Raw genomic sequence first — 13,592 nt, 5'->3', positions numbered from 1 at the left:
AAAGGCAGATTATAGTATAAGAACAACAATTATATAAATGTAGTTAACATTTTTTTTTACACATATAGTAAAGAAACAAAATTTAAAAGACAAAAGGTTGTTTGTGTTTTTCATGGAGTACTCGCCAACAGAACACGGTTTGGGAAACAGTACTTCAGATGATCAGAGACAGATGGAAATCAACTGTTGTTTGACTTACTTCATAAATTTCTTAAGTTACATAGTCTGCCCCCAAATAGCAACTTGAATAAACTCAGGTCTGAGACATGGTCAAACTGTGGGGCAACTTATTTCAATGGCTAAGCTAGTTGATAGGTACATAGGGGATTTGTTAAACCATAATTTATTTCATGGAGACCAGACAATCATGTGTAAGCATCTTTAAAGATACGTAAAAGCACATGGAGAGAGGGCAGTGCATAAAATAAAAACCAGATGTTTTTCCTCTTAAAAATCAAAACATTCCTAACCCCTTTCCTAGCTCCCAGCTCTTCTCAAGTTTTCTTGATGAGACAACTGTTCCTATTCAATTCATGTGCAATCTAAAAAGACTAACTTTAACGAGTTCACATTCTTTAACTTTAAAACTGCTTGCCACTGTTCATACCAACAGAATTTCACAATCTTTCCAGCTTCATAAGCACATTTACCCCAGCTAGCAGCTGCCTAACTCACCCTGCAGATGTACAGTGAATCCCTCTCTGTAGCTGTAACACGTAGCTATTTTATTTTTTTAGATCTAAACCTTTATTCCAGTTTCTCTATATTCCCACTCCAATTTGAGATTCAACAATTTAAACTTATTAAAAATAATTCAACCTCTTTTAGATAGTGTGTGAAGGTTTTAAAACATGTCAACGATTTTTTGAAATGCATTCCTTCAAAAGACAGACATTAATTCCCTCCCCTGATTGTGTGCTGGCCTCAGTTATTCACTTCTGATGAATAGATTAAAAAGTAGAAGGGATGATATGTGTCTTCAGAGCCTAGGTCATAAGAGGTGTAGCAGCCTTCTCTCTCTCTCTCTCTCTCTCTCTCTCTCTCTCTCTCTCTCTCTCTCTCTCTCTCTCTCTCTCATCCAACTGCCAGGTTGTGAGGCTGATTAAGCAGCCACTGGAGAGGCCCCTGTGGTGAGAATCTGACACCTCCTGCCGACAGCTTTGTGAGGGCTGGGCTTGGAATTACATCTTCCAGCTCTCCTCAAGTCTTCAGATGGATGTAGACTCTACTGACATCTTGATTGCAGCCTTGAGAGAAACCCTGAACCAGAAACACCCAGCTTAGCTGTTCCTAAGTTTTTGACCTACAGAAAATGTGAGATAATAAACTGTTGTGATGGGCCACTATATTAAGGGGTGGTTTGTTGCATAGTAAAAGGTAACTAACATATAGCTGTTGAAATATGTTAATTCATAACTATAAGGTCCATCCTCCCCTCTGATGCTGAGTGGCATTACATCTTATTTTCCCTACCTGAGTGTCACAGGCTCCTCCTCCCCTACTAGCCATGAGACAATTTTTGGAGAGAGTTTTACATTGTACTCGTGGGCAAAGAGAACTATAATTTTGATGGATGAAGGAACCAAGATTTGTATATACCCAACCACTTGCTGGCGAGTGTCCCCTTCCTTCCTGCATTACAGTTCATGGCAATATCAAAATCTTATTTTACATTTTGAGTCAGCTTTTCTTTTTCTCACTGTAATAGTTAAGCAACAAGACAACATCAGAAGGCTTGGGAGAGACTTTTTTTAAGAAGATAAATTGAGCCAAACCGGCTTCGTGGTTGAGTGATGACGGATGAACCAGAAGGTCATGGCTCAATTTCTGGTTAGGGCACATGCCTGGGTTGCAGGCTCAACCCCCGGTGTGGTGCATGCACATCATTGATGTTTTTATCTCTCTCTCTCTCTTTCTCTCTCTCCCTTCCTCTCTGAAATCATTAAAAATATTTTTAAAAAGAAAATAAATTGATAGAAAACTTAATATGTTTGAAGATATTGAGAGGAGATTTATTTATACAAGTGGAAGAAAAGTGTGGGAATCAGTGATAAGAATAAAGAAAGCTATGAAAATGCAAAAAACTTTCTATTTTTAACTCTAGAGAAAATCAAAAGTTGTGAAGGAAAGGAAATCTACTCTTCGTATGGGACATGTAGTCCGCAGTGTTTATACAGTCATCGTAGTGTAACCACTGACTATTGATCTAACCTCAATTACACTCTCCTAGGAAAAATGAGAATCAGGAAGTTTGCTTATGTGTGTGGTTAAAACAGAGTTTGTGTGTGAGAAAGTTTCACGTTTCTTACGGGAATATTTAAAAAATCATGCCTCAAGTGAAAAATCAAGAAAGAGCTATATAAGCTTATCAGCTATGGTAATGCCAGAAATGCCCAAAATAAAATAAAAATGGTTAGAAGACTAGAAAGGAGATGCTGGTGTGAAACAGAAAAGGGTAAAAGGCAGGAGTGGAGAAGTCAAGGAGGGGAGTTAGGCAGGCGATTTACAGTGTTATTTGACTCTAAACTATTTGCATGAATAAGGAAAAGGAAAAGAGAAACAAGATAATTACTAAAATAATCACTAAACTGTATGGAGAGAATCTGTAAATGTTACCAATGTTACTAATTGGTGCTTTACATATTTTGCAATGCCAAATTCTCTTCCAGGGGTCCCACAAATGTGGACTATCTACATGACATTAACTTCCGCTTAAGATCTTCCAGTGTTTCTGAATTTATTCAAAACAATCCTCTGACTGGAGATACAATAATCCGCTCTTTGAGAAGACTCTTTTTGTGTTCTGAGATGGAGCAAAATCTCTAGTGACAACTTCAATCAGTTCTGGTGACTTCTGTTTTTGCTATTGATTTAAAATATGAAAAACAATATTCTAGTTATTGAATAGACTTTCTTCATCTTAGCTTTTCCTTCTTTTTACAATGTCACTCAAGAAAATGTAATAAATGGAGACCAGCTTGACTTAATAAATATTTATCAAGCATTCATTACATAGTCTCGTGCAGTAATGGCAAACCTTTTGAGCTCGGTGTGTCAGCATTTTGAAAAACTCTAACTTAACTCTGGTGCCGTGTCACATATAGAAATTTTTTGATATTTGCAACCATAGTAAAACAAGGATTTATATTTTTTATATTTATTTTATATATTTAAATGACACTTAACAAAGAAAAATCAACCAAAAAAATGAGTTCACGTGTCACCTCTGACACGCGTGTCATAAGTTCGTCATCACAGGCTAGTGTGTGGTGGTGGGTTGCAGACCTGTGACCAAATGATTCTAATGCAATGGGATTTGTATAAAGATTAATGTGTATACATGTCAGAGAAATAGTGTAGTGGTAATTTGCCTAGGAGCTGCCTCAGATATTTATGAAATGAGGCAAGATATAAATTGGCTAAGGAGTGGGAGAGAGGCGGGAAGAGAAGGTTTTAGAGAACACAAACCCAGAAGAGGTTTTTGGAAAATGAATGGTTTACCAGGTATACAAGCAGGGGAAGAGCATTACAGGAAGAAGGAACAGCATGAGAGAAGGAACAGGCACAAGCAGCACTGTGTATTGAGGAATCAAACTATATCAACATTGCCCTGAATGCAAGGACTGGAGAGGGCTTTGTTTGTCATCATAGGGCACATACACTTTGCCCTGTAGACAAGAAAGAGATAGTAAAGAAACTGGTGATACCCTCAGATACCAGTAGATTATCCTGGTGAAGGAAATGTTTTACTTGATATTATGAAAATTATATAAACATAGAGAAAAATAAAATAGTATGATGAAGCACTATAGACATAGATTTAACAATTCTTAACATTTTAAAAAAAGTGTTTATTGTGGGAAGTTTCAAGAATAAACAAAAGTAACCTGGCTGGCATGGCTCAGTGGTTGAATGTCAACCTATGGGCCAAGAGGTCATGGTTCGATTCCTGGTCAGGGCACATACCCAGGTTGGAGGCTCAATCCCGAGTGGGAGGCATGCAGGAGGCAGCTGATTGATTATTCTCTCTCATCATTGGTGTTTCTATCTTTCTCTCCCTCTCCCTTCCTCTCTGAAATCAATAAAAAAATATTTTTTAAAAAGAATAAACAAAAGTAGAGAAAATGATATGATCAAGTCTTCTGTACTCATAAGTCAGTTTCAACAATTATCAACTCATTATCAATCTTATCTATGCTCCAATATACTTCCATCATTCCCAGATTATTTTGAGGCACATCTAAGTATAAGTTCATCTGAAAATATATAAGCATATATCTCAAAGGAAAAACATACTTTAAAAAAACAGAATGTACAACACGAAGAGTGAACCATAATGTAAACAAACTATGGACTCTGGGTGATTATGCTATGTCAATGTAGGTTTATCAATTGTAACAAATGTACCACTCTGGTGGGGATGTTACTAACGGGTGAGGCTATGGATGGATGGATGCAGGGGTATATGAGAAAGTTCTGTACCTTCCAATAAATTCATAATTAAAGTAACAAAACAAACTAACAAAAAACCACAGTGGAATCATTACACCTGAGAAATAACAATTTTTAACATAAAAATACAGTTATCACTTAAGTCCCCACATACCTCATAAAGGTATGATTTACTTAAATTGGTAATCAAATAAGGTCCACATACTATAAAATCAATGTCTTTTAAATGTCTTTGAAAACTATTTCTTTTTTTGTAGTCATTAGATTCAAAATTTTTCAAAAATTTAAATTGTGGTAAAGTACACAATACATAAAATGTACCACTTAGCCACTTATGAGTACAAATCAGAAGTATGAAGAACTTCACATTTTTGTACAACCATCACCACCCTCCATCTCCAGAACTCTCTTTATCTTGCAAATTTGCAACTCTGTACCCATTAAACAATAACTCCTATTCCCCTCTCTCCTAAGTCCCTGACAACCACCATTCTACTTTCTGTCTGTATGCCCTTGACTACTCTAGGTACCTCATGTAAATGGAAGTATACAATATTTGTCTTTTTGTGACTGGCTTATTAAGTTTAGTATAAAGTCTTCAAGATTTATCTATGATATAGTATAGAATAGAATTTCCTTCCTTTTTAAGGCTGAATTAATATTCCATTATAGGTATACACAACATTTTGTTTATCCATCCATCCTCTGATGAACACTTGGGTTATTTCTATTATGAATAATGCTCCTATAAACATGAGATCCTGCTCTTGATTCTTTTGGTTATATATACAGAAGTGGAATTGCTGGATAATATGATAGTTCTATTTTTAATTTTTTAAGAACCTCTATACTCTTTACACTATAGTGGAAATGACACTGTGCCATTTTACATTCCCACCAACAATGCACAAGGGTTCCAATTTCTCTACATCTTTGCCAATACTTATTCTTTTCTTTTTTTTTAAGTAATGGGTGGAAGGTGGTATCTCATTGTGGTTTTTATTTGCATTTCCCTAATAATCAGTGATGTCAAGCATCTTCTCATGTACTTATTAGCCATTTGTATATTCTTTATTTATATTCTGAATAGTAAGCCATTATCAGATATATGATTTGAAAATATTTTCTCCTAGTCCATGAATTGCCTTTACACAAAATTTTGTCCTTTGGTGCACTTAAGTTTTTTTTGTTTTTTTTTTTAATATATTTTATTGATTTTTTACAGAGAGGAAGGGAGAGAGATAGAGAGTTAGAAACATCGATGAGAGAGAAACATCGGTCAGCTGCCTCCTGCACATCTCCCACTGGGGACATGCCCGCAACCCAGGTACATGCCCCCGACCGGAATCGAACCTGGGACCCTTCAGTCCGCAGGCCGACGCTCCATCCACTGAGCCAAACCGGTTTCGGCTGCACTTAAGTTTTTAATTTTGATTAAAAACTTAAAGTTTTAAATTTATCTATTTTTTCTTTTGTTGCCTATGCTTTTGGTATGGCATATTTTATCCTATCTAATAAAAGAGAAACATGGTAATTGGCGTACTACCACTACCCTTCACATTGGCTAATCAGCGAGATATGCAAATTAACTGCCAGCCAAGATGGCGGCCAGCAGCCAGGCAGCTTGAAACTAACATGAGGCTTGCTTGCTTCAGTGACGGAGGACTCCAACATTCCCCGCCTGCCTTGCCGGCCTCTGAGCCTGCAGTTTAAGAAACATTGTAACAAATATAGAAGCTAAACAAAACCCCAGAAACCAGCTTTTAGCCAGCTGGGATCTCAGAGCTGGAGTTGATACAGAGTTTTGATTATAGAACCTAAACAAACCAGATACCTTCTTTCAGCAGCAGAGGCCTCAGAGCTGGAGCCAGAGCTAAAGCTGGCCCAGAATAAAAAAGAAAAAAGAAAAAAAGGAGCAGTTGGGAGCTTCAGTCCAGGCCTGAAAACAGCCCTCAGCCCCTCACCCAGACTGGCCAGGCATCCCATTGGGGATACCCAACCCTGATCAAGGACACCCTTCAGGGCAAACCAGCCAGCCCCCACCCATGCACCAGGCCTCTATTCTATATAGTAAAAGGGTAATATGCCTCCCAGCACCGGGATCAGCGTAACAGGTGGCAGCGCCCAAACCCCCTGATTGCCCTGTGGCTCTGTGTGTGACAGGGGACGGGGCCACAACCTCCCTATCAGCCCTGCTCTGTGCCTGATAGGGAGGAGCTCCTCAACCCCCTGATCACCCTGCGGCTCTGTGTGTGACAGGGTGCGGCACCCCAACCCCCCCACCCCACGGGCCCTGCTCTGTGTGTGATGGGGTAGAGCCATAACCTCCCCATCGGCCCTGCCCTGAGTGTGACATGGTGCGGCGCCCCAACCCCCTGATTGGCCCTGCTCTGTGGGTGATAGAGGGCAGCGCCCCAACCCCCTGATGGGCCCTGCTCTGTGTGTGACAGGGGGCGGTGCCCCAACTCCCCTATCGGCCCTGCTCTGTGAGTGACAGGGGGGAGCTCCTCAACCCCCTGATGGGCCCTGCTCTGTGGGTGACAGGGGGAAGCTCCCCAACCCCCTGATCAACCCTGCTCTGTGCGTGACAGGGGGTGGCGCCACAACCTCCCCATCGACCCTGCCTTGAGTGTGACAGGGGGCAGTGCCCCAACCCCCCAATCGGGCCCTACCCTGAGCGTGACTGAGGGTGGCATTGCAACCTCCCAATCTGCCCTGCTCTGTGCATGACAGAGGGCGGCGCCCCAACTCCCCAATTGGCCCTGCTCTGAGCCTGACCAGGGCCTGCACCTAGGGATTAGGCCTGCCCTCTGCCACCCGGGAGCAGGCCTAAGCCAGCAGGTCGTTATCTCCCGAGGGGTCCCAGACTTCGAGAGGGCACAGGCCGGGCTGAGGGACCCCCTCTCCTCCCCGAGTGCACAAATTTTTGTGCCCTGGGCCTCTAGTATGTATATAAAATAAATAAATTTATACTGATAGTTTTCAATTCAAATCTAGGCTACAGGTTTTTAAAAATTACATTTAACATTATTGAACAGACCTATTATTTTCCTTTTTCTTATGCCGAAAATCCCAGATCTTAATAGTATTAGCTTGATTACTACTTTTCTTTACACCACAATACACATCCAAAATAATGATACTAATACTACCATAAACAATTTGATTACTGAGAGGAGTTTCAGATTTTTTAATTTTGTGTTCTTGGGTGTTCCTTTTTATCCTTAAGGTATATCCCTCTAAAGTTGTCGAATCAAATTACTGTGTTTAAAATCAGTTAAATTAGTTCTTCTCTATATTTTCTGCCACTAACTAAATACAGTTAGATTTATTTATTTAATTTTGCTTTCATCTGTGAATAATTGTTTTTAACTTAAAATGCTTAATTATTGTGTAAAGCGATTGCATTGGTTACAAAGTTAAATCATGCAACCAAGATGCATTTTGAAAAGTCTAGCTTTTACCCTTGTTGCTTCCACATTGTTCTCTCCCTCAAATTGGTAACCTTTAAAAAAATATTTTTACTTAAGCCTTCCATTTAAAAAAATACATATGTAGCCTTAGCTGGTTTGGCTCAGTGGGTGGAGCATCAGCCTGCAGACTGAAGGGTCCTGGGTTCCATTCTGGTCAAGAGCAAATACCAGGGTTGTGGGCTCGATCCCCAGTACAGGGCGTGCAGGAGGCTGCAGATCAATGATTCTCTCTCATCATCGATGTTTCTTCCTCTCCCTTCCTCTCTGAAATCAATAAAAATATATAACAAAAGAAATACATATGTATATTGGTTTGTAACCTATCTTTCTATCCACATTTTTCTCTACCTTCCTTTTTTACTTAATATATTCTAGAGGTCGTCATGCTGTACAATAAATAAGATGTTACTTATTTCTTTTTTTATAGCAGTATATACTCCATTATGTGGATATGCTATAGTTTATTCAATCAGTCCTCTACTGTGCATTATTGGACAGCAGCCAGACCCTGTATCTTATAGAAGGTTGATGAATTGGACTTCACTTGATGGACAAGGAGTATGGTATGTTCTAGAAGCTATTTTCTGTAGACAGAAAAACTGAGAGTTTTGTTGTGTAGCTGTACCACTATCTGATTGCATTTCCTAGAGACTACTTGATTCTGGTGTGGGGCGTGAAATGGAAGTTGAAGCTAGAGGTAAACCGGTTAGAAAGCAGCTGAGCCCCTGACTGAGGGGGAAAAAAGATGAAGAGGAATTTAGGATGTAGAATTAAAAGAACGTAGAGACAAATTAGATGCAAGTAGTAAGAAGGGGGAAGGAGTAAAAAATGAATATGAGGCTTTTAGTTTTTACAACAGGGTCAGTAACTAGGAAATGAGATGTTGAAGGAAATGAGATTTAGGGGGTGAGAGAAAATAATGAGCTGAATTTTGGACACACCAGATGTGTGCTTCTGGGACATCGAGGTGGAGTGACCAGTAAGAATAGGAGCAGGTAAGTGAAGAAGGTGGAGAGGAGAGGTTTTCTGTGCAAGGGTCACACTATCCAGGTGCAATGTCTACTTTGAGAAAAGTACCAACCACGGAAGGGAATGAAGGAGATTTAGAATTAATAGCCAACTGAAATACAGGAGAGGAATCAGGATAGAGAACTATTGAGTAAGCATTTTAACATAGGATTGTCTCATTTCAAAGCGGGCACTCTGTCTTAGTCAGTTTGAAATTCCATAGACGTGGTGGCTTAAACAATTTATTTCTCACACTTGAGGCTGGAAAGTCCAAAATCCAGCTGCTAGCAGATTTTTTGCCTGGTTTGCAGATTACTGCCCTTTGTGTCCTCATCGGGCAGGGAGAGAAAGATCTGTATCTCTCTTCTAGAACATTAATCCCATTCGAGGGTCTCGCCCTCATGACCTAATCTAACCCTAATTATCCCCCAATGGTTTCATCTCCAAATAATATCACACTGGGGGCTCGGGGTTTTACCAGTAACATCTGAAATTTGGGATGGGGGGCGTTCAGTTCATAGAACATTTTATCTGCTGTATCATGTTTTCTTCAAGTTTGCCAGTGAAAGGGTGAGGGATGCATTGGTGGCCTGTTAGGGAAGTAGTGTCAAGAGGATGTATTTTTTTCTAGGATGGTAGAGACTTACTTATACTTTTAGGCTCATGAGAAGGAGGTAAGTGAAAGGGAAGAGGGGTAAGTGATGAAGTAAGGTCCCTGAGGAGGTGGTGGGTACTAGAGCATGCCTATGTCTCTATAAGAATAAGTAATTCCATAGACTAATAATGATTTATTCAATTTACTCTTTCCTGGGTCTTCCTCATGACACCATTATCAACCTTTCCATTCTCAGTTACTTCATTAATTTAAAAAGTAGGATACTTTAGATAATCTCCAAGGCCAATCTTGGTCCTAAACTTTTATCTTTATAGCTTTTCTATAAAGTCTGTCATCCCAGAACTGGAAAGAACTTTCTGAGTTATTGCATGGTCTGTCTCCCTGCCTCCAAGCCAAATTCACCATAAATATTTCTACCTCTAAAAGAGGTATATCATTGAGAATTAGTTCAACTACATTTAACTTTATAGAGTACAAATCTTTGCCAAGAGACAGCTGGCCGGCTCATGCATAGAAATATCATGTTAATCAACCATTGGGCCTGGAGGAGAAGTTGAATTCTTGGCAAAGAGTTGCCCCTTGAGCTGTCTAAACTCGAGCACTAGTTTTGGGGCTCTTTCCCCCTCATTCATTCATTTTGATTTGACATCTTTATGAGGGACTCCACCCAGCAGGTGTTCAGAAAAGTGTGAAAGGGCAATTTTTCACCTCTCAAGAGGGTTGAAGGGTACATTGTTTAGACCTGGATCTCTTCCAGTCTGTATGAAATGTCCTAGGCAGCCAAAAGATACTCCCAGGTTACAGGTTTTAGGAACTGCTAACAGTGGGGCAGGAATTTTCTTCTTTCTGTCGTTTTTTTAAGTGTCTCTACAGAAATGATTATTATGTCTGTGGATACTTTTACATATTGGCTGCAGCTTTTGTACTGCTTTTCCTGGGGTGTGTTTTCAATAGCGGCATTCATCAGCTTTTACAGGATTCCCTGAAAACCCTTGCAGAAGCCTTCCCCAAGGGGAGCCATGCCATTTCTTTCACTTTTTGGAGGAAATCCCCTTACAAGTCTTGGCAGTCTGGTTGTGTGGCTTTCTGTGATTTTCCTCAGTGTATAGGGGATGATATTTTAACCAACCGAGCTACCTGGCCAGGGCTTGTGATTTAGTGGTCATTTCTATCTGTATCCCAGGAGCAGTTTCAGGATGCAGGAGTACCTGGGGCAACTTTGTAGTCACAAATCTACTCCCTACATGGAAGAGCTCTCTGAGACAGCCCACAACCAAATCTCCCAATCTCCTTGGGAGACACAGGAAGTCCTGCTTATGATCCATGTGGTCTCAGGTAAGCACACCCAGTCAGGATGTCATTACATGCCCCCGTCCCCATACCTTGTGTTGGTTTGTTTGCACGCAGGGGAAGTAAAGGTGATCTGTATTTTCTCCCTAGGCCTGTGTAGGATTGTTCCACCTGAAGGCTGGGGTGTTTTCTACTTCTGTGGTGCTGGCTGAGAGTATGAGCAGTGGCCTATAGCAGAAGGATCGCATCAGCCTTTGCCCACCCACTCTTGACATACACCTTGAATCCTGCTTTCAGAGAAGAGTGAGCCATCAGTCATGAGCTTGACAATGTCTTCCCTAACACCTTCAATCCCATCCCCAGTGATGACCATGCTCACCTTCATCAGTCTTTTCTTAGGGGGAGGGGAAGTCTTGATGCAGTTCAAGGCCAAATCATTCCCTTATTATCGGGATCTGGTCCTCTTCCCCCTCCTCAAGACTTTGCTTCATCAGTCATTCCCTCTCTCCTATATTTTCAAATGCCTGCATTCTTAAAAAGTAAAAAGAGGAGACAGTCTAACGTTGGGCTGAGGATCCTATGTCTGTTTCCATTTTTAGTCAAGTTCCAAGAATCTTCTATACACAGCATCTCACCTCCTGTTGGCTTCTATCCACCACGGATAGGCTGCTATTGGACACGGACCTGCCCGAGCAGGTCTGCCTTAAGCCGGCCTGTGGTGTGTGGGTTTTGACTTCCTGTAGGAAAGATTTCACAATACGAGTCCAGATGGCTTTGAGGGTGTGTTTATTAATGTTGGGGACAGCTACACAAAGGAAGAAGTGAGGGGAGAAGAAACAACAGGGGGGAGCTAGGCGGTGCTCTCTTTGGCTCCCTACAAATGTTATAGGAAAGAATGAGCCTGGGCGGGGCTGCTGTTAGCTCACTGGGGAGTGAAGGCCACAGTGATAGAAGTGAGGCTGCTTTAGCTCCCTGGGAAGACAGAGAAAAAGGGGGCCTTGGAGATAGGATCGGGGCTGAGCCCAGGTCAAGCTGCTGCTGCCCACTGCTCCTCTGACTGGGGACCCTTAGAATTTAGGAAGAAGTGAAAGGTTCACCACCAGGAAGGGATATGGGCAAGCTCCAGAGCAGTGGTTCCCAACCTTCCTAATGCCGCGACCCTTTAATGCAGTTCCTCATGTTGTGGTGACCCCCAATTTCATTGTTACAAATTGGACACAATTAAAGCATAGTGATTAATCACAAAAACAGTATGTAATTATATATGTGTTTTCCGATGGTCTTAGGCGACCCCTGTGAAAGGGTCGTTTGACCCCCAGAGGGGTCGCGACCCACAGGTTGAGAACCGCTGAGAGTGAGCCCTCCTTGAGTCTTTGTCCTGAGGACTTTTTATCCTTTTTTTTTTTTTTTTTTTTTCCCTGCAGGCAAGAATCTTAGGGGAGGGTTTCAGTAGAATAGTCATCAGCTTTCCAGGTACATTTTTAATATGCTGATGCATCAAAATAAATGTATAGGGAAGTTTTCGGTTATTCTTTGTTCTGTTCTACTATTTCACTTTTACCTTAGGTCTGTCTGGCTTAAATTGGGGTTTTTGTTGTTTTTTCCCCCCAACTTCATCTGTCCTTGGGATTAGCTGGCACAAGTGACATTAATTGGGTCTTTGTTCTCTATTTTCCCAGGGCAGGGTGATTTAAGCTATGTATTCTCTGCTTAGAGAGGAGAGGTATTAACAGTTTGCCATCAAGTGTCTTTGGTTGGGAAAGATAAGGCGTTACAAGTCACGAGCTGGCTGCAAATTGTTTGGCCTTGCTTAATTTTCTTGTGTTTCCTCATTCCACTTGCCCAGGGATTTTCCGAGCTTCTTACTACCCTGCTACATGGCAACGGCCTCCATCTTGCCCTGAAATTGCTCTGAGGCAAAGACCTTCTCCTCATCAAATTAAGCCACATCCCTCTCGTGGCTTTTCTGCGTCATCTAATAACCTAGCCACTGCATTCTCCTTGAAACTCTCCTGGCTTCAGTGTTACCAGTTTCTCTATGTACATCCCTGACGGAAAGTTTGGCTCTTCTTTCTTTGCTGCCTTTTGAATGGTGGTTCCCCCACCCCCAGATTCTCTTTTCGCTCCTTATATTTTCTCAAGTCCACGCTCTCCCCAGATGTTGCCATCTACACCCATTGCCTTACTATTATCCATACACTGATGACCTCTCTTCTGAGGGCCTGGGGCTGTTTAGGTGTTTCAAAGGCACCTCAAACTCAAAATATTCCAGTCTTATTTGCTTCTTTCTTACACTGGCTCTGCCTCCTGTGGACCCTCACTCAGCCTCCCAAGCTGGACACCCAGCTCCCTTTACTCAGCAGCCCCTCTTCATCATGCACTTAAGTCACTGGCAAATTTAGCTTCTTTGTAGTTTGCGAATCCGCTTTCTTTGTTACCTAAGGCTTCACAGGTTGCTGTGAAAAATTAAGTGACATGCCACATAATTAATGTGCCTAGTACCTGATAAAAATCTTAATTGAATTCAAAGCTGAGAAAGCAGCATTTCCAGGCTCTTATATTGTTTGGCCTATATAGAGCATTGGGAATTAGAATTTCCTCTTTGAAGTCATTAAGTCTAGTGATTCACACACCACACTGAAATAGCAAGTCACCAGATGCAGTCTGCTGGCGCGAAAGATTTAGGCCACTGGGAGGCTCCAGGAACCAGAGGATTGTTCTGACTTTGGAATCCTCAAGTGACTCCTAATGTA

The sequence above is a fragment of the Myotis nattereri genome (genome assembly GCF_964212035.1).
Source record: "Myotis nattereri genome assembly, chromosome: 6".
Classification (NCBI taxonomy): Eukaryota; Metazoa; Chordata; class Mammalia; order Chiroptera; family Vespertilionidae; genus Myotis; species Myotis nattereri.
The sequence above is the reverse complement of the archived record's forward strand: the minus strand, read 5'-3'. Positions refer to the sequence as shown.